The sequence below is a fragment of the Triturus cristatus genome, chromosome 1_1 (genome assembly GCF_964204655.1).
Source record: "Triturus cristatus chromosome 1_1, aTriCri1.1, whole genome shotgun sequence".
NCBI lineage: Eukaryota > Metazoa > Chordata > Amphibia > Caudata > Salamandridae > Triturus > Triturus cristatus.
Window position 1 is genome coordinate 1078588668 of NC_140579.1, and position 24002 is coordinate 1078612669.

The window sequence follows — 24002 nt, forward strand, 5'->3', positions numbered from 1 at the left end:
CGGCATGTCGGGGAATGGAGTGGAGCGTCGTGGAGCGGCATGTTGGGGAGTGGAATGAAGCGGAGCGGCATGTCGGGGAGTGGAGTGGAGTGAAGCGACATGTCAGGGAGTGGATCAGAGTGGAGCGGCATGCCTGGGAGTTGAGCGGCATGTCTGGGAGTGGAGCGGCATGTCTGGGAGTGGAGCGGCAAATTCGTGGAGTGGAGCAGCATGTCGTGGAGTGGAGCAGCATGTCGTGGAGTGGAGCAGTATGTCGGGGAGTGGAGCGGCATGTCGGGGAGTGGAGTGAAGTGCAGCAGCATGTCGGGATGTGGAGCAGCATGTCGGGGAGTGGAGCGGCATGTCGGGGAGTGGAGCGGCATGTCGGGGAGTGGAGCGGCATGTCGGGGAGTGGAGCAGCATGTTGGGGAGTGGAGTGAAGCGGCATGTTGGGGAGTGAAGCGGCATGTCGGGGAGTGGAGTGAAGCGGCATGTCGGGGAGTGAAGCGGCATGTCGGGGAGTGGAGTGAAGCGGCATGTCGGGGAGTGGAGTGGAGCAGTATGTCAGGAGTGGAGTTGAGCGGCATATCGGGAGTGGAGTGGAGCGGCATGTTGGGGACTGGAGTGAAGTGGAGCGGCATGTCGAGGAGTGGAGTGATATGGCATGGCATGTCGGGGAGTGGAGAGGAGTGGAGCGGCATGTTGGGGAGAGGAGTGGAGCGGCATGTCGGGGAGTGGAGTGAAGTGGATCGGCATGTCGGGGAGTGGAGTGACATGTCGGGGAGTGGAGTGGAACGGCATGTCGGGGAGTGTAGTGGAGCGGCATGTTGGGGAGTGGAGAGGAGTGGAGCGGCATGTCGGAGAGTGGAGAGGAATGGAGCAGCATGACAGCGAGTGGAGTGGAGTGGCATGGAGTCGAGCGCCATGTCGGGGAGTAGAACAGCATGTCGGGGAGTGGAGCGGCATGTCGGGGAGTGAAGTGGAGCGGCATGTCGGGGAGTGGAGTGAAGAGGAGTGGCATGTCGGGGAGTGGAGTGGAGTGGAGCTTCATGATGGGGAGTGGAGTGGAGCGTCATGTCGGGAAGTGGAGTGGAGCGGCATGTTGGGGAGTGGATTGAGTGGAGCGTCATGTCGGGGAGTGGAGTGCCATGTTGGGGAGTAGAGCAGCATGTCGGGGAGTGAAGCGGCATGTCGGTGAGTGGAGTGAAGCGGCATGTCGGGGAGTGGAGTGGAGCGGCATGTTGGGGAGTGGAGTGGAGCAGCATGTCGGTGAGTGGAGTGAAGCGGCATGTCGGGGAGTGGAGTGGAGCGGCATGTCGGGGAGTGGAGTGGAGCGGCATGTCGGGGAGTGGAGCGGCATGTTGGGGAGTAGAGTGAAGTGGAGGGGTATGTCGGGGAGTGGAGTGAAGCGGTGGGTCATGTCGGGGAGTGGAGTGAAGCAGCGGGTCATGTCGGGGAGTGGAGTGAAGCAGCATGTCGGGGAGTGGAGTGAAGTGGCATGTCAGGGAATGGAGTGAAGCGGCATGTCGGGGAGTGAGGTGAAGCGGCATGTCGGGGAGTGGAGTAAAGCAGCATGTCGGGGAGTGGAGTGAAGCGGCATGTCGGGGAGTGGAGTGAAGCGGCATGTCGAGGAGTTGAGTGAAGTGGAGCAGCATGTCGGGGAGTGGAGTGAAGTGGAGCGGCATGTCAGGGAGTGAAGTGGAACGGCATGTCGGGGAGTGGAGAGGAGTAAAGCGGCATGACGGGGAGTGGAATGGAGTGAAGAGGCATGTCGGGGAGTGGAGTGGCAGGTTGGGAGTGGAGTGGAGCGGCATGTCGGGGTGTGGAGTGAAGTGGAGCTGCATGTCGGGGAGTGGAGTGAAGTGGCATGGCATGTCGGGGAGTGGAGTTGAGTGGCATGTCGGGGAGAGGAGTGGAGCGACATGTCGGGGAGTGGAGTGGAGCGACATGTCAGGGAATGGAGTGGAGCAACATGTCGGGGAGTGGAGTGGAGCAGCATGTCGGGGAGTGGAGTGGAGTGGCATGTCGGGAGTGGAGTGGAGCGGCATGTCGAGGAGTGGAGCGGCATGTCGGGGAGTGGAGCGGCATGTCGGGGAGTGGAGTGGAGTAGAGCGACATGTCGGGGAGTGGAGTGGAGCGGCATGTCGGGTAGTGGAGCGGCATGTCGGGGAGCGGAGTGGAGCGGCATGTCGGTGGAGTGGAGCGGCATGTGGGGAGTGGAGTGGAGCAGCATGTCGGGAGTGGAGAGGAGTGGAGCGGCATGTCGGGGAGTGGAGTGGCATGTCAGAGAATGGAGAGGAGTGGAGCGGCATGTCGGGGAGTGAAGCGGAGCGGCATGTCGGGGAGTGAAGCGGAGCGGCATGTCGGGGAGTGGAGTGGAGCGGCATGTCGGGGAGTGGAGAGGAGTGGAGCGGCATGCCGGGAAGTGGAGAGGAGTGGAGCGGCATGCCGGGGAGTGGAGTGAAGTGAAACGGCATGTCGGGGAGTGGAGTGAAGCGGAGCAGCATTTTGGGGAGTGGAGTGAAACGGAGCGGCATGTCGGGGAGTGGAGTGAAGCAGAGCAGCAAGGAGTGGAGCGGCATGTCGAGGAGTGGAGAGGAGTGGAGCGGCATGTCAGGGAGTGGAGTGAAGTGCAGCAGCATGTCGGGATGTGGAGCAGCATGTCGGGGAGTGGAGCAGCATGTCGGGGAGAAGAGTGGAGTGGCATGTCGGGGAGTGGAGTGAAGTGGAGTGGCATGTCGGGGAGTGGAGTGAAGTGACCAGCATGTCGGGGAGTGGAGTGACATGTCGGGGAATGGAGTGGAGCGGCATGTCGGGGAGTGTAGTGGAGCGGCATGTTGGGGAGTGGAGAGGAGTGGAGCGGCATGTCAGAGAGTGGAGAGGAGTGGAGCAGCATGACAGGGAGTGGAGTGGAGTGGCGTGGAGTGGAGCGGCATGTCGGGGAGTAGAACGGCATGTCGGGGAGTGGAGCGGCATGTCGGGGAGTGAAGTGGAGCGGCATGTCAGGGAGTGGAGTGAAGAGGAGTGGTATGTCGGGGAGTGGAGTGGAGCTTCATGACGGGGAGTGGAGTGGAGCGTCATGTCGGGAAGTGGAGTGGAGCGGCATGTTAGGGAGTGGAGTGAGTGGAGCGTCATGTCGGGGAGTGGAGCGCCATGTTGGGGAGTGGAGCGGCATGTCGGGGAGTGAAGCGGCATGTCGGTGAGTGGAGTGTAGTGGCATGTTGGTGAGTGGAGTGGAGCGGCATGTCAGGGAGTGGAGTGGAGCAGCATGTCGGTGAGTGGAGTGAAGCGGCATGTCAGGGAGTGGAGTGGAGCGGCATGTCGGGGAGTGGAGTGGAGCGGCATGTCGGGGAGTGGAGAGGAGTGGAGCGGCATGTCGGGGAGTGGAGTGGCATGTCAGAGAGTGGAGAGGAGTGGAGCGGCATGTCGGGGACTGGAGAGGAGTGGAGCTGCATGTCGGGGAGTGGAGTGAAGTAGAGCGGCATGTCGGGGAGTGGAGAGGAGCGGAGTGGCATGTCGGGGAGTGGAGAGGAGTGGAGCGGCATGTCGGGGAGTGGAGTGAAGTGGAGCGGCATGTCGGGGAGTGGAGAGGAGCGGAGTGGCATGTCGGGGAGTGGAGTGAAGCGGAGCGGCAAGTCGGGGAGTGGAGTGAAGCGGAGCGGCATGTCAGGGAGTGGAGTGAAGTGGAGCGGCAAGGAGTGGAGCGGCATGTCGAGGAGTGGAGAGGAGTGGAGCTGTATGTCGGGGAGTAGAGAGGAGTGGAGCAGCATGTTGGGGAGTGGAGAGGAGTAAAGCATCATGTCGGGGAGTAGAGCGGCATGCAGGGGAGTGGAGCGGCATGCGGGGGAGTGGAGCAGCATGCAGGGAGTGGAGCGGCATGCCGGGGGAGTGGAGCGGCATGCTGGGGAGTGGAGCGGCATGCCGGGGAGTGGAGTGGAGCGGCATGTCGGGTAGTGGAGTAGAGCGGCATGCCGGGGAGTGGAGAGGAGTGGAGCGGCATGTCGGGGAGTGGAGTGGCATGTCGGAGAGTGGAGAGGAGTGGAGCGGCATGTCGGGGAGTGGAGAGGAGTGGGGCGGCTTGTCGGGGAGAGGAGTGAAGTGGAGCGGCATGTCGGGGAGTGGAGAGGAGCGGAGCGGCATGTCGGGGAGTGGAGTGAAGCGGAGCGGCATGTCGGGGAGTGAAGTGAAGTGGAGCGGCAAGGAGTGGAGCGGCATGTCGAGGAGTGGAGAGGAGTGGCATGTCGGGAGTGGAGTGGAGCGGCATGTCGAGGAGTGGAGCGGCATGTCGGGGAGTGGAGCGGCATGTCGGGGAGTGGAGTGGAGTAGAGCGACATGTCAGGGAGTTGAGTGGAGTGGAGCGGCATGTCGGGTAGTGGAGCGGCATGTCGGGGAGTGGAGTGGAGCGGCATGTCGGTGGAGTGGAGTGGCATGTCGGGGAGTGGAGTGGAGCAGCATGTCGGGAGTGGAGAGGAGTGGAGCGGCATGTCGGGGAGTGGAGTGGCATGTCAGAGAATGGAGAGGAGTGGAGCGGCATGTCGGGGAGTGAAGCGGAGCGGCATGTCGGGGAGTGAAGCGGAGCAGCATGTCGGGGAGTGGAGTGGAGTGGCATGTCGGGGAGTGGAGAGGAGTGGAGCGGCATGTCGGGGAGTGGAGAGGAGTGGAGCGGCATGTCGGGGAGTGGAGTGAAGTGGAACGGCATGTCGGGGAGTGGAGTGAAGCGGAGCAGCATGTCGGGGAGTGGAGTGAAACGGAGCGGCATGTCGGGGAGTGGAGTGAAGCAGAGCAGCAAGGAGTGGAGCGGCATGTCGAGGAGTGGAGAGGAGTGGAGTGGCATGTCAGGGAGTGGAGTGAAGTGCAGCAGCATGTCGGGATGTGGAGCAGCATGTTGGGGAGTGGAACGGCATCTCGGGGAGAAGAGTGGAGCGGCATGTCGGGGAGTGGAGTGAAGTGGAGTGGCATGTCGGGGAGTGGAGTGAAGTGGACCGGCATGTCGGGGAGTGGATTGACATGTCGGGGAGTGGAGTGGAACGGCATGTCGGGGAGTGTTGTGGAGCGGCATGTTGGGGAGTGGAGAGGAGTGGACCGGCATGTTGGAGAGTGGAGAGGAGTGGAGCAGCATGACAGGGAGTGGAGTGGAGTGGAGTGGCGTGGAGTGGAGCGGCATGTCGGGGAGTAGAACGGCATGTCGGGGAGTGGAGCGGCATGTCGGGGAGTGAAGTGGAGCGGCATGTCGGGGAGTGGAGTGAAGAGGAGTGGTATGTCGGGGAGTGGAGTGGAGTGGAGCTTCATGACGGGGAGTGGAGTGGAGCGTCATGTCGGGAAGTGGAGTGCAGCGGCATGTTAGGGAGTGGAGTGAGTGGAGCGTCATGTCGGGGAGTGGAGCACCATGTTGGGGAGTGGAGCGGCATGTCGGGGAGTGAAGCAGCATGTCGGTGAGTGGAGTGAAGTGGCATGTCGGTGAGTGGAGTGGAGCGGCATGTCGGGGAGTGGAGTGGAGCAGCATGTCGGTGAGTGGAGTGAAGCGGCATGTCGGGGAGTGGAGTGGAGTGGAATGTCGGGGAGTGGAGTGGAACGGCATGTCGGGGAGTGGAGAGGAGTGGAGCAGCATGTCGGGGAGTGGAGTGGCATATCAGAGAGTGGAGAGGAGTGGAGCGGCATGTCGGGGAGTGGAGAGGAGTGGAGCGGCATGTCGGGGAGTGGAGTGAAGTGGAGCGGCATGTCGGGGCGTGGAGAGGAGTGGAGTGGCATGTCGGGGAGTGGAGGGAAGCGGAGCGGCAAGTCGGGGAGTGGAGTGAAGCTGAGCGGCATGTCAGGGAGTGGAGTGAAGTGGAGCGGCAAGGAGTGGAGCGGCATGTCGAGGAGTGGAGAGGAGTGGAGCTGCATGTCGGGGAGTGGAGAGGAGTGGAGCAGCATGTTGGGGAGTGGAGAGGAGTAAAGCATCATGTCGGGGAGTAGAGCGGCATGCAGGGGAGTGGAGCGGCATGTGGGGGAGTGGAGCAGCATGCATGGGAGTGGAGCGGCATGCCGGGGGAGTGGAGCGGCATGCTGGGGAGTGGAGCGGCATGCCGGGGAGTGGAGTGGAGCGGCATGTCGGGTAGTGGAGTAGAGCGGCATGCCAGGGAGAGGAGTGGAGCGGCATGTCGGTGAGTGGAGAGGAGTGGAGCGGCATGTCGGGGAGTGGAGTGGCATGTCGGAGAGTGGAGAGGAGTGGAGAGGAGTGGAGCGGCATGTCGGGGAGTGGAGAGGAGTGGGGCGGCTTGTCGGGGAGAGGAGTGAAGTGGAGCGGCATGTCGGAGAGTGGAGAGGAGCGGAGCGGCATGTCGGGGAGTGGAGTGAAGCGGAACGGCATGTCGGGGAGTGGAGTGAAGTGGAGTGGCAAGGAGTGGAGCGGCATGTCGAGGAGTGGAGAGGAGTGGAGCTGCATGTCGGGGAGTGGGGAGGAGTGGAGCTGCATGTCAGGGAGTGGAGAGGAGTGGAGCGGCATGTCAGGGAGTAGAGCGGCATGCAGGGGAGGGAGGCGGCATGCGGGGGAGTGGAGCAGCATGCAGTGTAGTGGAGCGGCATGCTAGGGGAGTAGAGCGGCATGCTGGGGAGTGGAGCGGCATGCCGGGGTGTGGAGTGGAGTGGCACGCCGGGTAGTGGAGTAGAGCGGCATGCCGGGGAGTGGAGTAGAGCAGCATGTCGGGAGTGGAGTGGAGCGACATGTCGGGGAATGGAGTGGAGCGGCATGTCGGGAGTGGAGTGGAGTGGCATGTCTGGGAGTGGAGTGAAGTGGAGCGGCATGTCAGGGAGTGGAGTGAAATGGCATGTTGGGGAGTGGAGATGAGCGGCATGGCATGTCGGGGAGTGGAGAGGAGTAGAGCGGCATGTCGGGGAGTGGAGAGGAGTGGAGCGGCATGTAGGGGAGTGGAGTGAAGTGGACCGGCATGTCGGGGAGTGGAGTGGAGTGATATGTCAGGGAGTGGAGTGGAGCGGCATGTCGGGGAGTGGAGTAGAGTGGAGCGGCATGTCGGGGAGTGGAGAAGAGTGGAGCGGCATGTCAGGGAAAGGAGAGGATTGAAGCGGCATGTCGGGGAATGGAGTGGAGCGTCGTGGAGCGGCATGTCGGGGAGTGGAATGAAGCGGAGCGGCATGCCGGGGAGTGGCGCGGCATGTCTGGGAGTGGAGCAGCATGTCTGGGAGTGGAGCGGCATGTCGGGGAGTGGAGCGGCATGTCGTGGAGTGGAGCAGCATGTTGTGGAGTGGAGCAGCATGTCGTGGAGTGGAGCAGTATGTCGGGGAGTGGAGCGGCATTTCGGGGAGTGGAGTGAAGTGCAGCAGCATGTCGGGATGTGGAGCAGCATGTCGGGGAGTGGAGCGGCATGTCGGGGAGTGGAGCGGCATGTCGGGGAGTGGAGCGGCATGTCGGGGAGTGGAGCGGCATGTTGGGGAGTGGAGTAAAGCGGCATGTTGGGGAGTGAAGCGGCATGTCTGGGAGTGGAGTGAAGCGGCATGTCGGGGAGTGGAGTGAAGCAGCATGTCGGGGAGTGGAGTGGAGCAGTATGTCGGGAGTGGAGTGGAGCGGCATGTCGGGAGTGGAGTGGAGCGGCATGTCGGGGACTGGAGTGAAGTGGAGCGGCATGTCGGGGAGTGGAGGGATGTGGCATGGCATGTCGGGGAGTGGAGAGGAGTGGAACGGCATGTCGGGGAGTGAAGAGGAGTGGAGCGGCATGTAGGGGAGTGGAGTGAAGTGGACCGGCATGTCGGGGAGTGGAGTGGAGTGGAGTGGAGTGATATGTCAGGGAGTGGAGTGGAGCGGCATGTCGGGGAGTGGAGTAGATTGGAGCGGCATGTCAGGGAGTGGAGAAGAGTGGAGCGGCATGTCGGGGAATGGAGTGAAGCGGCATGTCGGGGAGTGGAGTGGAGCAGTATGTCGGGAGTGGAGTGGAGCGGCATGTCGGGAGTGGAGTGGAGCGGCATGTCGGGGACTGGAGTGAAGTGGAGCGGCATTTCGGGGAGTGGAGTGATGTGGCATGGCATGTCGGGGAGTGGAGAGGAGTGGAACGGCATGTCGGGGAGTGGAGAGGAGTGGAGCGGCATGTAGGGGAGTGGAGTGAAGTGGACCGGCATGTCGGGGAGTGGAGTGGAGTGATATGTCAGGGAGTGGAGTGGAGCGGCATGTCGGGGAGTGGAGTAGATTGGAGCGGCATGTCGGGGAGTGGAGAAGAGTGGAGCGGCATGTCGGGGAATGGAGTGGAGCGGCATGCCGGGGAGTGGAGTGGAGCGGCATGTCGGGTAGTGGAGTAGAGCGGCATGCCGGGGAGTGGAGTGGAGCGGCATGTCGGTGAGTGGAGAGGAGTGGAGCGGCATGTCGGGGAGTGGAGTGGCATGTCGGAGAGTGGAGAGGAGTGGAGCGGCATGTCGGGGAGTGGAGAGGAGTGGGGCGGCATGTCGGGGAGTGGAGAGGAGTGGGGCGGCATGTCCGGGAGAGGAGTGAAGTGGAGCGGCATGTCGGGGAGTGGAGAGGAGCGGAGCGGCATGTCGGGGAGTGGAGTGAAGCGGAGCGGCATGTCGGGGAGTGGAGTGAAGCAGAGCGGCAAGGAGTGGAGCGGCATGTTGAGGAGTGGAGAGGAGTGGAACTGCATGTCGGGGAGTGGAGAGGAGTGGAGCGGCATGTCGTGGAGTGGAGAGGAGTAAAGCAGCATGTCGGGGAGTAGAGCGGCATGCAGGGGAGGGAGGCGGCATGCGGGGGAGTGGAGCAGCATGCAGGGGAGTGGAGCGGCATGTCAGGGAGTGGAGAAGAGTGGAGCGGCATGTCGGGGAATGGAGTGAAGCGGCATGTCGGGGAGTGGAGTGGAGCAGTATGTCGGGAGTGGAGTGGAGCGGCATGTCGGGAGTGGAGTGGAGCGGCATGTCGGGGACTGGAGTGAAGTGGAGCGGCATTTCGGGGAGTGGAGTGATGTGGCATGGCATGTCGGGGAGTGGAGAGGAGTGGAACGGCATGTCGGGAAGTGGAGAGGAGTGGAGCGGCATGTAGGGGAGTGGAGTGAAGTGGAGCGGCATGTTGGGGAGTGGAGTGGAGTGATATGTCAGGGAGTGGAGTGGAGCGGCATGTCGGGGAGTGGAGTAGATTGGAGCGGCATGTCGGGGAGTGGAGAAGAGTGGAGCGGCATGTCGGGGAATGGAGTGGAGCGGCATGCCGGGGAGTGGAGTGGAGCGGCATGTCGGGTAGTGGAGTAGAGCGGCATGCCGGGGAGTGGAGTGGAGCGGCATGTCGGTGAGTGGAGAGGAGTGGAGCGGCATGTCGGGGAGTGGAGTGGCATGTCGGAGAGTGGAGAGGAGTGGAGCGGCATGTCGGGGAGTGGAGAGGAGTGGGGCGGCATGTCGGGGAGTGGAGAGGAGTGGGGCGGCATGTCCGGGAGAGGAGTGAAGTGGAGCGGCATGTCGGGGAGTGGAGAGGAGCGGAGCGGCATGTCGGGGAGTGGAGTGAAGCGGAGCGGCATGTCAGGGAGTGGAGTGAAGCAGAGCGGCAAGGAGTGGAGCGGCATGTCGAGGAGTGGAGAGGAGTGGAACTGCATGTCGGGGAGTGGAGAGGAGTGGAGCGGCATGTCGTGGAGTGGAGAGGAGTAAAGCAGCATGTCGGGGAGTAGAGCGGCATGCAGGGGAGGGAGGCGGCATGCGGGGGAGTGGAGCAGCATGCAGGGGAGTGGAGCGGCATGCCGGGGGAGTGGAGCGGCATGTCGGGAAGTGGAGCGGCATGTTGGGGAGTGGAGTAAAGCGGCATGTTGGGGAGTGAAGCGGCATGTCGGGGAGTGGAGTGAAGCGGCATGTCGGGGAGTGAAGCGGCATGTCTGGGAGTGGAGTGAAGCGGCATGTCGGGGAGTGGAGTGGAGCAGTATGTCGGGAGTGGAGTGGAGCGGCATGTCGGGAGTGGAGTGGAGCGGCATGTCGGGTACTGGAGTGAAGTGGAGCGGCATGTCGGGGAGTGGAGGGATGTGGCATGGCATGTCGGGGAGTGGAGAGGAGTGGAACGGCATGTCGGGGAGTGAAGAGGAGTGGAGCGGCATGTAGGGGAGTGGAGTGAAGTGGACCGGCATGTCGGGGAGTGGAGTGGAGTGGAGTGATATGTCAGGGAGTGGAGTAGAGCGGCATGTCGGGGAGTGGAGTAGATTGGAGCGGCATGTCGGGGAGTGGAGAAGAGTGGAGCGGCATGTCGGGGAATGGAGTGAAGTGGCATGTCGGGGAGTGGAGTGGAGCAGTATGACGGGAGAGGAGTAAAGCGGCATGTCGGGGAGTAGAGCGGCATGCAGGGGAGGGAGGCGGCATGCGGGGGAGTGGAGCAGCATGCAGGGGAGTGGAGCGGCATGCCGGGGGAGTGGAGCGGCATGCTGGGGAGTGGAGCGGCATGCCGGGTGTGGAGTGGAGTGGCATGCCGGGTAGTGGAGTAGAGCGGCATGCCGGGGAGTGGAGTAGAGCGGCATGTCGGGAGTGGAGTGGAGCGGCATGTCGGGGAATGGAGTGGAGCGGCATGTCGGGAGTGGAGTGGAGTGGCATGTCTGGGAATGGAGTGAAGTGGAGCGGCATGTCAGGGAGTGGAGTGAAATGGCATGTTGGGGAGTGGAGATGAGCGGCATGGCATGTCGGGGAGTGGAGAGGAGTAGAGCGGCATGTCGGGGAGTGGAGAGGAGTGGAGCGGCATGTCGGGGAGTGGAGTGAAGTGGACCGGCATGTCGGGGAGTGGAGTGGAGTGATATGTCATGGAGTGGAGTAGAGCGGCATGTCAGGGAGTGGAGTGAAGTGGACCGGCATGTCGGGGAGTGGAGTGGAGTGATATGTCATGGAGTGGAGTAGAGCGGCATGTCGGGGAGTGGAGTAGAGTGGAGCGGCATGTCAGGGAGTGGAGAAGAGTGGAGCGGCATGTCGGGGAAAGGAGAGGAGTTGAGCGGCATGTCGGGGAATGGAGTGGAGCGTCGTGGAGCGGCATGTCGGGGAGTGGAATGAAGCGGAGCAGCATGTCGGGGAGTGGAGTGGAGCGAAGCGACATGTTGGGAAGTGGAGTAGAGTGGAGCGGCATGCCGGGGAGTGGAGCGGCATGCCAGGGAGTGGAGCGGCATGTCTGGGAGTGGAGCGGCATGTTGGGGAGTGGAGCGGCATGTCTGGGAGTAGAGTGGCATGTCTGGGAGTGGAGAGGAGTGGAGCAGCATGTCGTGGAGTGGAGCAGTATGTCGGGAAGTGGAGCGGCATGTCGGGAAGTAGAGTGAAGTGCAGCAGCATGCCGGGATGTGGAGCAGCATGTCGGGGATTGGAGCGGCATGTCGGGGAGTGGAGCGGCATGTCAGGGAATGGAGCGGCATGTCGGGGAGTGGAGCGGCATGTCGGGGAGTGGAGCGGCATGTCGGGGAGTAGAGCGGCATGTCGGGGAGTGGAGCGGCATGTCGGGGAGTGGCATGTTGGGAGTGGAGCGGCATGTCGGGGAGTGGAGCGGCATGTTGGGGAGTGGAGTGAAGCATCATGTTGGGGAGTGAAGCGGCATGTCGGGGAGTGGAGTGAAGCGGCATGTCGGGGAGTGAAGCGGCATCTTGGGGAGGGGAGAGAAGCGGCATGTCGGGGAGTAGAGTGGAGCAGTATGTCGGGAGTGGAGTGGAGCGGCATGTCGGGAGTGGAGTGGAGCGGCATGTCGGGGACTGGAGTGAAGTGGAGCGGCATGTCGGGGAGTGGAGTGATGTGGCATGGCATGTCGGGGAGTGGAGAGGAGTGGAGTGGCATGTCGGGGAGAAGAGTGGAGCGGCATGTCGGGGAGTGGAGTGAAATGGAGTGGCATGTCGGGGAGTGGAGTAAAGTGGACCGGCATGTTGGGGAGTGGAGTGACATGTCGGGGAGTGGAGTGGAACGGCATGTCGGGGAGAGTAGTGGAGCGGCATGTTGGGGAGTGGAGAGGAGTGGAGCGGCATGTCGGAGAGTGGAGAGGAGTGGAGCAGCATGACAGGGAGTGGAGTGGAGTGGCGTGGAGTGGAGCGGCATGTCGGGGAGTAGAACGGCATGTCGGGGAGTGGAGCGGCATGTCGGGGAATGAAGTGGAGCGGCATGTCGGGGAGTGGAGTGAAGAGGAGTGGCATGTCGGGGAGTGGAGTGGAGTGGAGCTTCATGACGGGGATTGGAGTGGAGCGTCATGTCGGGAAGTGGAGTGGAGCGGCATGTTAGGGAGTGGAGTGAGTGGAGCGTCATGTCGGGGAGTGGAGTGGAGTGCAATGTTGGGGAGTGGAGCGGCATGTCGGGTAGTGAAGCGGCATGTCAGTGAGTGGAGTGAAGCGGCATGTCGGTGAGTGGAGTGGAGCGGCATGTCGGGGAGTGGAGTGGAGCAGCATGTCGGTGAGTGGAGTGAAGCGGCATGTCGGGGAGTGGAGTGGAGCGGCATGTCGGGGAGTGGAGTGGAGAGGCATGTCGGGGAGTGGAGAGGAGTGGAGCGGCAAGTCGGGGAGTGGAGTGGCATGTCGGAGAGTGGAGAGGAGTGGAGCGGCATGTCGGGGAGTGGAGAGGAGTGGAGCGGCATGTTGGGGAGTGGAGTGAAGTGGAGCGGCATGTCGGGGAGTGGAGAGGAGCGGAGTGGCATGTCGGGGAGTGGAGTGAAGCAGAGCAGCAAGTCGGGGAGTGGAGTGAAGCGGAGCGGCATGTCGGGGAGTGGAGTGAAGCAGAGCGGCAAGGAGTGGAGCGGCATGTCGAGGAGTGGAGAGGAGTGGAGCTGCATGTCGGGGAGTGGAGAGGAGTGGAGCAGCATGTCGGGGAGTGGAGAGGAGTAAAGCGGCATGTCGGGGAGTAGAGCGGCATGCAGGGGAGGGAGGCGGCATGCGGGGGAGTGGAGCAGCTTGCAGGGGAGTGGAGCAGCATGCGGGGGTGTGGAGCAGCATGCAGGGGAGTGGAGCGGCATTCCGGGGGAGTGGAGCGGCATGCTGGGAAGTGGAGCGGCATGCCGGGGAGTGGAGTGGAGCGGCATGTCGGGTAGTGGAGTAGAGCGGCATGCTGGGGAGTGGAGTGGAGCGGCATGTCAGTGAGTGGAGTGGAGCGGCATGTCGGGGAGTGGAGTGGCATGTCGGAGAGTGGAGAGGAGTGGAGCGGCATGTCGGGGGGTGGAGAGGAGTGGGGCGGCTTGTCGGGGAGAGGAGTGAAGTGGAGCGGCATGTCGGGGAGTGGAGAGGAGTAAAGCAGCATGTCGGGGAGAAGAGCGGCATGCAGGGGAGGGAGGCGGCATGCGGGGGAGTGGAGCAGCATGCAGGGGAGTGGAGCGGCATGCTGGGGGAGTGGAGCGGCATGCTGGGGAGTGGAGTAGAGCGGCATGCCGGGGAGTGGAGTAGAGCAGCATGTCAGGAGTGGAGTGGAGCGGCATGTCGGTGAATGGAGTGGAGCGGCATGTCGGGAGTGGAGTGGAGTGGCATGTCTGGGAGTGGAGTGAAGTGGAGCGGCATGTCAGGGAGTGGAGTGAAATGGCATGTTGGGGAGTGGAAATGAGCGGCATGGCATGTCGGGGAGTGGAGAGGAGTAGAGCGGCATGTCGGGGAGTGGAGGGGAGTGGAGCGGCATGTAGGGGACTGGAGTGAAGTGGACCGGCATGTCGGGGAGTGGAGTGGAGTGATATGTCAGGGAGTGGAGTGGAGCGGCATGTCGGGGAGTGGAGTAGAGTGGAGCGGCATGTCGGGGAGTGGAGAAGAGTGGAGCGGCATGTCGGGGAAAGGAGAGGATTGGAGCGGCATGTCAGGGAATGGAGTGGAGCGTCATGGAGCGGCATGTCGGGGAGTGGAATGAAGCGGAGCGGCATGCCGGGGAGTGGAGCGGCATGTCTGGGAGTGGAGCGGCATGTCTGGGAGTGGAGCGGCATGTCGTGGAGTGGAGCAGCATGTCGTGGAGTGGAGCAGCATGTCGTGGAGTGGAGCAGTATGTCGGGGAGTAGAGCGGCATGTCGGGGAGTGGAGTGAAGTGCAGCAGCATGTCGGGATGTGGAGCAGCATGTCGGGGAGTGGAGCGGCATGTCTGGGAGTGGAGCGGCATGTCTGGGAGTGGAGCGGCATGTCGTGGAGTGGAGCAGCATGTCGTGGAGTGGAGCAGCATGTCGTGGAGTGGAGCAGTATGTCGGGGAGTAGAGCGGCATGTCGGGGAGTGGAGTGAAGTGCAGCAGCATGTCGGGATGTGGAGCAGCATGTCGGGGAGTGAAGCGGCATGTCGGGGAGTGGAGTGGAGCAGCATGTCGGTGAGTGGAGTGAAGCGGCATGTCGGGGAGTGGAGTGGAGCGGCATGTCGGGGAGTGGAGTGGAGCGGCATGTCGGGGAATGGAGAGGAGTGGAGCGGCATGTCAGGGAGTGGAGTGGCATGTCAGAGAGTGGAGAGGAGTGGAGCGGCATGTCGGGGAGTGGAGAGGAGTGGAGCTGCATGTCGGGGAGTGGAGTGAAGTGGAGCGGCATGTCGGGGAGTGGAGAGGAGCGGAGTGGCATGTCGGGGAGTGGAGTGAAGCGGAGCGGCAAGTCGGGGAGTGGAGTGAAGCGGAGCGGCATGTCAGGGAGTGGAGTGAAGTGGAGCGGCAAGGAGTGGAGCGGCATGTCGAGGAGTGGAGAGGAGTGGAGCTACATGTCGGGGAGTGGAGAGGAGTGGAGCAGCATGTTGGGGAGTGGAGAGGAGTAAAGCATCATGTCGGGGAGTAGAGCGGCATGCAGGGGAGTGGAGCGGCATGCAGGGGAGTGGAGCAGCATGCAGGGGAGTGGAGCGGCATGCCGGGGGAGTGGAGCGGCATGCTGGGGAGTGGAGCGGCATGCCGGGGAGTGGAGTGGAGCGGCATGTCGGTGAGTGGAGAGGAGTGGAGCGGCATGTCGGGGAGTGGAGTGGCATGTTGGAGAGTGGAGAGGAGTGGAGCGGCATGTCGGGGAGTGGAGAGGAGTGGGGCAGCTTGTCGGGGAGAGGAGTGAAGTGGAGCGGCATGTCGGGAAGTGAAGAGGAGCGGAGCGGTGTTGGACCTGGCCTCGTGGCGTGGTCCTTAACCCCCTGGATTGTGGCCGTTCCCCGCCCCGGCCGTCACGGGCCACCCGTCTGGACTGCACCAAGGCCCTTCACCCGGAGCTACACGTGGTCGCATACTCCTCGTGGCTCCGCCATCTTGTTGGCATCCACGTCACACCGTGCCCCAGCCGGCGCGACCCCGCTCAACCCAGCCTCGACCCCAACGAAGCCCCGACATCGAGGCACCACGAACTGGCCAGGGGGTGCCGCAGGAACCATTCATCGCCCCGGCGGAGGACAGTATCGATGGGACCCCCAACTGTCCTCCCCTCTCGAGGTGTGATCACCCTGCAAACTCCCATGGGCCTGGCGCCTCTCCTGCTGGGCGTCTGGCCACCTCCACCCGGCCACTCCGCCCCCTCGGGCGCATAGGTCCGGACATCAAAGGGCTCCAGACCTATATCTGGGGCGACCCCACCACAGCTCGGCAGTTGTATCCCGGAGTCGAGAGCCCTGCTGATCGAATCGCGGCTGACCCTACGGAGACGAACTCTTGCCGGAACCATCACGAGCCCTGCTGACTGCGTCGCGGCTCCCTCCTGTGAACCCTTTTCTGAACCACCTGGAACATCGGAGCCCTGCAGACGCTGTCGCGGCCCAACCTCGCTGGAACCTTCCTCGGAGCCCTGCTGACGACGTCGCGGCTCGAGCTGAGCAGAAACCATCTTGAGAGCCCTGCTGATTGAATCGCGGCTCTCCACGAACTGTACGCCAGAGCCCTGCTGACGCCGTCGCGGCTCGACCCCTCCGAGAGCGGAGGTCCTCCAGCGTGAGGATAAGAACTGGGCCCCAGGTACCCTCGTACCACATTCCTGCCAAAGACTGTCCCGCTACCCCTACCCTTCCAAAGAGACATTGAGACTTTTGGTGGATCCCTCGATCCCTTCGTGTAAATATTGAACTCGTAACCTTTTATTGATGATAAAGAATTGCTTGTCTTGAGACAACCTCCTCGAGTCCGGTGTGGTGGTGTTACTGTGCTAGTACAGGATAGGAGAAGGATCTCTCAGGAGACTTCTCGGCAGCGCTCGGCTACTTCGTGCAGTGAGAGGGCCCCCCCCCCCCTTGGTGGTCTCACCGACTCCTCGGGGTCCGCCTTCCAACATTTGGTGGCCAGCGACGGGATCCGAGCCGAACGCAGTACGTACCAGCCAGTACCCACTAGCTACCCATCCAAACGAATAGCATCATGAGCAGCCAGGAAAACAACGCGACAATGGAGTTCCAGCCCGAACGGCTGGAAGAATATACGCACAAAGAATTAAAACAGTTCTGCAGAGACAAAGGCATTGCAACCACCAGCCTCGGTACCAAGGAAGAGATGCAGAAAGCTCTGAGGGCATGGTTGGAGGCTGGGGCAGGCCCCTCCCAGGAAGAAGGGCCCTTGCCCCTGACGGAGACCACAGCAACCGCACTGACCCCGGCAACCGGAGGAAGAAAGAGCCTAGAAACCGGCCTCTCCGAGGAAGAAATACGAGAGCGGGAAAAGGTCCGGAGCCACGAACTAGAGCTCGCCCGACTACGGCTGGACGGCGAACTCCAGCTGGCAGAAAAGAAACTGGCCCTCGAGCAGCTACGCCTTCAAGAAGAAATAGAAGAGAAGAGACGACACCGGGAGTTGGAGGAAAAGAAACTAACTCTTGAGCACGAGCGCAGTCTCAAGGAGCTCGAGATCAAGGCCAAGAACGGAGGGACCAACACCCCCAGTACTAGAGACACTCTACCGCCCCCCGAGGCCAAGGTGCATATCCCGAAGGAGGTCATCAAGGAGTATTACAAGAATGACGATATCCAACAATGGTTCAAGGCCTACGAGGTGGCCATGACCTCCCATCGGGTGCCCCGAAAAGACTGGGGCGCAGGCCTGTGGGGGCGATTCCTGAGTGAAGGGCGGGACACGCTGCTCCAGCTACCGGAGGAGGTGATGACCTCCTACGATCACATGAAGGAGGCCCTGCTCACCCGCTACGGGCTAACAGCGGAGATGTACCGCCAGCGGTTCCGAGACTGCAAGAAAATCCCGGGTACCACATGGGTGGAATATGTGGACTTTTTCAGTCGGGCCCTAGAAGGGTGGATCAAAGGCAGCAAAGTAACCACCTACGGACAACTGGTCGACCTCATCGTCTGGGAACATCTTTCCAACAATTGCTTCGTGGAACTGAGACAGCACCTCCTCGACAGCAAAATGACCGACCCGCGAAAACTTGCCGTCGAGGCCGATCGATGGGTCAACTCCCGGGTCCCCCGGAGCTCAATGGGGGAGTACCAGAGGAACCCCAATGGACCCCCACGCCAGCGCGGTGGGGGGGGAGGGCCGAACAGGAACCGAGACCCTCCCGCTGGGGCCCCCAGGAGCCCCCCTTGAGGGCCACCGCAGCCACATCTCTCCCCGAGCCTAGCGCGAAGGGTGGGCCCGGCCCGACCCGGACCACGGCCACCAGTGACCTGCTATGGCTGCCAACAAACCGGACACTTTGCCAGCGACCCGGCCTGCCCCCTGAACCGAAGAAACGGGGCCGGCGGGCCCCCGCCCCGGCAGCTGACAGCCGCCGCCTTGGGGGGAGAGGAGGAAGAAGAGGCCCTCGACCGAGAAAACACTGAGTGGGAGCCGGCAGCCATGTCCCTGGTCTGCCTGGGTAGCCGAGAGATGGTACCCTGCACCCCCATCCCAACCAACACCCAGAAGTACCGGCAGCAGGTCACGGTCAACGGACAACGGGCCGAAGCCCTTCGCGACACCGGCGCCAGTATCACCGCTGTCCGCTGCCACCTGGTGACCCCTGAACAGATTCTACCGAATGTGCTGTGCCCTGTGCGGACGGCCGACAACAGTGAAAGCCTATGCCAGATGGCCCTGGTCCCCTTCGAGTGGGGAGGGGTGACGGGCCTGCTGAAGGTGACGGTGCGCGACGACGCCCCGGTCGACTGCCTCCTGGGGAACGACTTGGAGAGTTCCCCCTGGGCTCAAGTAGAACGACGAGAGCACCTCCGAATGTTGGGACTGGCTGATTGGGCCTGCGCCATCACCCGGTCCATGACCGCCCAGGCCCCCCGCTCCTCTTCGACCTCCGGGACTGCCCGACCCGAGGGGCTCACACCCCCTCCCGCCAGCAGCGAGGAGGAGGCGGACACCGACCCCGGGCCCAGCGAATCCTCCCCCGAAGAGATGGCTTCTCCGAGCGCCCTACCAGAACTGACGCAATGGCAACATGAAGGGGGCCCCACCCGAGAGCAGTTCCAGCAAGAGCAACAGTCCTGTCCCTCTCTCGAAGGGGTCCGACAGCAGGCGACCGCGCAAGCCAACGGTGACCAGACCGGCACCCACTGGATCTACTGGGCCGAGGGCCTGTTGTACAGTGAACAGAAAGTGGCAGAACTCGGGGCCGGCCGCGTGTTGGTGGTCCCCCTCCGCTTCCGGGAGTTCCTTCTCAACCTGGCCCATGATGTGCCCCTCGCCGGACACTTGGGGCAAGACAAAACGTACAGTCGTCTGGTGACCCACTTCTACTGGCCCCGGATGCGGAGAGATGTGGACAACCACTGCCGGTCCTGCCAGACCTGCCAAGCCAGCGGAAAGACGGGGGGTCGGGTCAAGGCCCCCCTCCAGCCCTTTCCCGCCGTCAGCACCCCGTTTGAACGAGTCGGAATCGACATTGTGGGACCCCTGGACCCCCAAACCGCCCTGGGCCACCGCTTCATCCTGGTCCTCGTGGACCACGCCACCAGGTACCCGGAGGCGGTCCCGCTCAGAACTATAACGGCCCCTGTGGTAGGCCGGGCCTTGATGGGGATCTTCTCCCGAGTGGGATTCCCCAGCGAAGTGGTGAGCGACCGTGGCACGAACTTTATCTCCAGGTACATGCGGTCCCTGTGGCAACAATGCGGGGTCACATACAAGTTCACGACCCCATATCACCCTCAGGGGAACGGACTGGTTGAGCGGTTCAACCGAACATTGAAAGGGATGATCCAGGGCCTGGAAGAACCCCTCAGGCGGAAATGGGATGTCCTGCTGCCCTGCCTCCTGTTTGCCTATCGGGAGGTCCCGCAGAAGTCCCTGGGGTTCAGCCCGTTTGAACTATTGTATGGGCACCCGGTCCGCGGACCACTCAGCCTGGTCAAGGAGGGCTGGGAGATGAAGCCCCGAGGCGCCCCTCCTGACGTCTACCGATACCTCCTGACCCTCCGAAACCAGACCCGCAAGTTCCGAGCCATAGCCGAAGCCAACCTCGAGGCCAGCCAGGAGGACATGAAGCGGTGGTACGATCGCAACACTTCTACGGTAGAATTCGAGCCAGGTCAGAAAGTATGGGTCATGGCCCCGGTCGAACCCGGCGCCCTCCAGGACAAGTGGACCGGGCCCTTCAAGGTGGTGGAGAAGAAAAGTCCCGTCACCTACCTGGTCGATCTGGAGTCCCCCCGGAACCCCCTCCGGGTCCTACATGCGAACAGGCTAAAACCCCACTTCGCCCGGACCGAACTGAGCCTGCTGCTGGCGACCGACGAGGGGGGCGAGGACGACTCCGAGCCCTTGCCCGACCTCTTGCAATCCGACAGTCACGATGGATCGATCGAAGGGGTCCAACTCGCCTCGTCCCTGACCCCGGAGCAGCGCAACGACTGCCAGCGATTACTGCGGGACTACGCAGCCCTCTTCTCTCTCACCCCGGGGGTGACCCACTGGTGCGTCCACGACGTCGACACCGGGGAGAACCCCCCCATACGACACAGAGCCTACCGGGTGCCTGACCGAGTGCGGGCCTGCATCCAGGCCGAAGTAGCGAAGATGCTGGCCCTGGGGGTCATCGAGCCTTCCGACAGCCCGTGGGCCAGCCCTGTCGTCCTGGTGCCCAAGGCCGCAGCTCCCGGTCACCCCCCGGAGTTGCGATTCTGCGTGGACTACCGAGCCCTGAATGTAGTAACCAAGACGGACGCACACCCGATACCCCGGGCCGACGAACTGATCGACCGCCTAGGGGCCGCTCGCTACTTGAGCACGCTGGACCTCACCGCCGGGTACTGGCAAATCCAGCTCACCCCCGGCGCCCAAGAAAGATCCGCCTTTTCGACTCCGGATGGGCATTACCACTTTCGGGTGATGCCCTTCGGAATGAAGAACGCCCCGGCCACCTTCCAAAGACTGGTGAACAAGGTTTTGGCCGGGCTTGAGGCCTTCAGCGCGGCCTACTTAGATGACATTGCCGTGTACAGCAACCACTGGGCCGAGCACCTCCTCCACCTGGAGGCCGTCCTGGCCGCCCTCCAGCGGGCCGGGCTCACAATCAAGGCCAGCAAATGCCAAATCGGCCACGGATCCGTGACCTACCTGGGCCATCAAGTGGGGAGCGGGCAGGTGGCCCCCCTCCAAGCGAAGATAGATGCCATCCAGACCTGGGAACCCCCCACTACCCAGACCGCTGTCCGGGCCTTCCTGGGCCTCACCGGATACTACCGGCGGTTTATCCGGGACTATGGGAGCATTGTTGGCCCCCTCACAGAGTTAACGTCCAAAAAACAGCCCAAGAAGGTACACTGGACACCCCGCTGCCAAACAGCCTTCGACACCCTCAAAACGGCCATGTGTACTGCTCCGGTGCTGCAAGCCCCGGACTACCAGAAGGAGTTTGTTTTACAGACGGACGCCTCCGAGTATGGGATCGGGGCCGTCCTCTCCCAAACTGACGAAAGGGGGCTCGACAGACCAGTGGCCTTCATCAGCCGGCGACTACTGCCCCGGGAGCAACGCTGGAGCACTATTGAGCGCGAGGCCTTCGCTGTGGTGTGGGCCCTCAAGAAGCTCCGGCCCTACCTCTTTGGCGCCCACTTCCGGGTCCAGACCGACCACCGTCCCTTGCAATGGTTAATGCGAATGCGGGGCGAGAACCCCAAGCTGCTGCGATGGTCCATCTCGCTACAAGGGATGGACTTTGATGTCGAACACCGGCCCGGCAATGACCACGCCAACGCCGACGGCCTGTCCCGCTTCTTCCGCCTTGACGAGGAGAATCCCCAAGGAGATGGGTGACTCTCCATGCCTTCGGCTGGGGGGGACGCCTGTTGGACCTGGCCTCGTGGCGTGGTCCTTAACCCCCTGGATTGTGGCCGTTCCCCGCCCCGGCCGTCACGGGCCACCCGTCTGGACTGCACCAAGGCCCTTCACCCGGAGCTACACGTGGTCGCATACTCCTCGTGGCTCCGCCATCTTGTTGGCATCCACGTCACACCGTGCCCCAGCCGGCGCGACCCCGCTCAACCCAGCCTCGACCCCAACAAAGCCCCGACATCGAGGCACCACGAACTGGCCAGGGGGTGCCGCAGGAACCATTCATCGCCCCGGCGGAGGACAGTATCGATGGGACCCCCAACTGTCCTCCCCTCTCGAGGTGTGATCACCCTGCAAACTCCCATGGGCCTGGCGCCTCTCCTGCTGGGCGTCTGGCCACCTCCACCCGGCCACTCCGCCCCCTCGGGCGCATAGGTCCGGACATCAAAGGGCTCCAGACCTATATCTGGGGCGACCCCACCACAGCTCGGCAGTTGTATCCCGGAGTCGAGAGCCCTGCTGATCGAATCGCGGCTGACCCTACGGAGACGAACTCTTGCCGGAACCATCACGAGCCCTGCTGACTGCGTCGCGGCTCCCTCCTGTGAACCCTTTTCTGAACCACCTGGAACATCGGAGCCCTGCAGACGCTGTCGCGGCCCAACCTCGCTGGAACCTTCCTCGGAGCCCTGCTGACGACGTCGCGGCTCGAGCTGAGCAGAAACCATCTTGAGAGCCCTGCTGATTGAATCGCGGCTCTCCACGAACTGTACGCCAGAGCCCTGCTGACGCCGTCGCGGCTCGACCCCTCCGAGAGCGGAGGTCCTCCAGCGTGAGGATAAGAACTGGGCCCCAGGTACCCTCGTACCACATTCCTGCCAAAGACTGTCCCGCTACCCCTACCCTTCCAAAGAGACATTGAGACTTTTGGTGGATCCCTCGATCCCTTCGTGTAAATATTGAACTCGTAACCTTTTATTGATGATAAAGAATTGCTTGTCTTGAGACAACCTCCTCGAGTCCGGTGTGGTGGTGTTACTGTGCTAGTACGGGATAGGAGAAGGATCTCTCAGGAGACTTCTCGGCAGCGCTCGGCTACTTCGTGCAGTGAGAGGGCCCCCCCCCCTTGGTGGTCTCACCGACTCCTCGGGGTCCGCCTTCCAACAAGCGGCATGTCGGGGAGTGGAGTGAAGCGGAGCGGCATGTCGGGGAGTGGAGTGAAGTGGAGCGGCAAGGAGTGGAGCGGCATGTCGAGGAGTGGAGAGGAGTGGCATGTCGGGAGTGGAGTGGAGCGGCATGTCGAGGAGTGGAGCGGCATGTCGGGGAGTGGAGCGGCATGTCGGGGAGTGGAGTGGAGTAGAGCGACATGTCGGGGAGTGGAGTGGAGTGGAGCGGCATGTCGGGTAGTGGAGCGGCATGTCGGGGAGTGGAGTGGAGCGGCATGTCGGTGGAGTGGAGCGGCATGTCGGGGAGTGGAGTGGAGCAGCATGTCGGGAGTGGAGAGGAGTGGAGCGGCATGTCGGGGAGTGGAGTGGCATGTCAGAGAATGGAGAGGAGTGGAGTGGCATGTCGGGGAGTGAAGCGGAGCGGCATGTCGGGGAGTGAAGCGGAGCGGCATGTCGGGGAGTGGAGTGGAGCGGCATGTCGGGGAGTAGAGAGGAGTGGAGCGGCATGTCGGGGAGTGGAGTGAAGTGCAGCAGCATGTCGGGATGTGGAGCAGCATGTCGGGGAGTGAAGCGGCATGTCGGGGAGTGGAGTGGAGCAGCATGTCGGTGAGTGGAGTGAAGCGGCATGTCGGGGAGTGGAGTGGAGCGGCATGTCGGGGAGTGGAGTGGAGCGGCATGTCGGGGAATGGAGAGGAGTGGAGCGGCATGTCGGGGAGTGGAGTGGCATGTCAGAGAGTGGAGAGGAGTGGAGCGGCATGTCGGGGAGTGGAGAGGAGTGGAGCTGCATGTCGGGGAGTGGAGTGAAGTGGAGCGGCATGTCGGGGAGTGGAGAGGAGCGGAGTGGCATGTCGGGGAGTGGAGTGAAGAGGAGCGGCAAGTCGGGGAGTGGACTGAAGCGGAGCGGCATGTCAGGGAGTGGAGTGAAGTGGAGCGGCAAGGAGTGGAGCGGCATGTCGAGGAGTGGAGAGGAGTGGAGCTGCATGTCGGGGAGTGGAGAGGAGTGGAGCAGCATGTTGGGGAGTGGAGAGGAGTAAAGCATCATGTCGGGGAGTAGAGCGGCATGCAGGGGAGTGGAGCGGCATGCAGGGGAGTGGAGCAGCATGCAGGGGAGTGGAGCGGCATGCCGGGGGAGTGGAGCGACATGCTGGGGAGTGAAGCGGCATGTCGGGGAGTGGAGCGGCATGTCAGGGAATGGAGCGGCATGTCGGGGAGTGGAGCGGCAAGTCGGGGAGTGGAGCGGCATGTCGGGGAGTAGAGCGGCATGCAGGGGAGGGAGGCGGCATGCGGGGGAGTGGAGCAGCTTGCAGGGGAGTGGAGCAGCATGCGGGGGTGTGGAGCAGCATGCAGGGGAGTGGAGCGGCATGCCGGGGGAGTGGAGCGGCATGCTGGGAAGTGGAGCGGCATGCCGGGGAGTGGAGTGGAGCGGCATGTCGGTTAGTGGAGTAGAGCGGCATGCCGGGGAGTGGAGTGGAGCGGCATGTCAGTGAGTGGAGTGGAGCGGCATGTCGGGGAGTGGAGTGGCATGTCGGAGAGTGGAGAGGAGTGGAGCGGCATGTCGGGGGGTGGAGAGGAGTGGGGCGGCTTGTCGGGGAGAGGAGTGAAGTGGAGCGGCATGTCGGGGAGTGGAGAGGAGTAAAGCGGCATGTCGGGGAGTAGAGCAGCATGCAGGGGAGGGAGGCGGCATGCGGGGGAGTGGAGCAGCATGCAGGGGAGTGGAGCGGCATGCTGGGGGAGTGGAGCGGCATGCTGGGGAGTGGAGTAGAGCGGCATGCCGGGGAGTGGAGTAGAGCAGC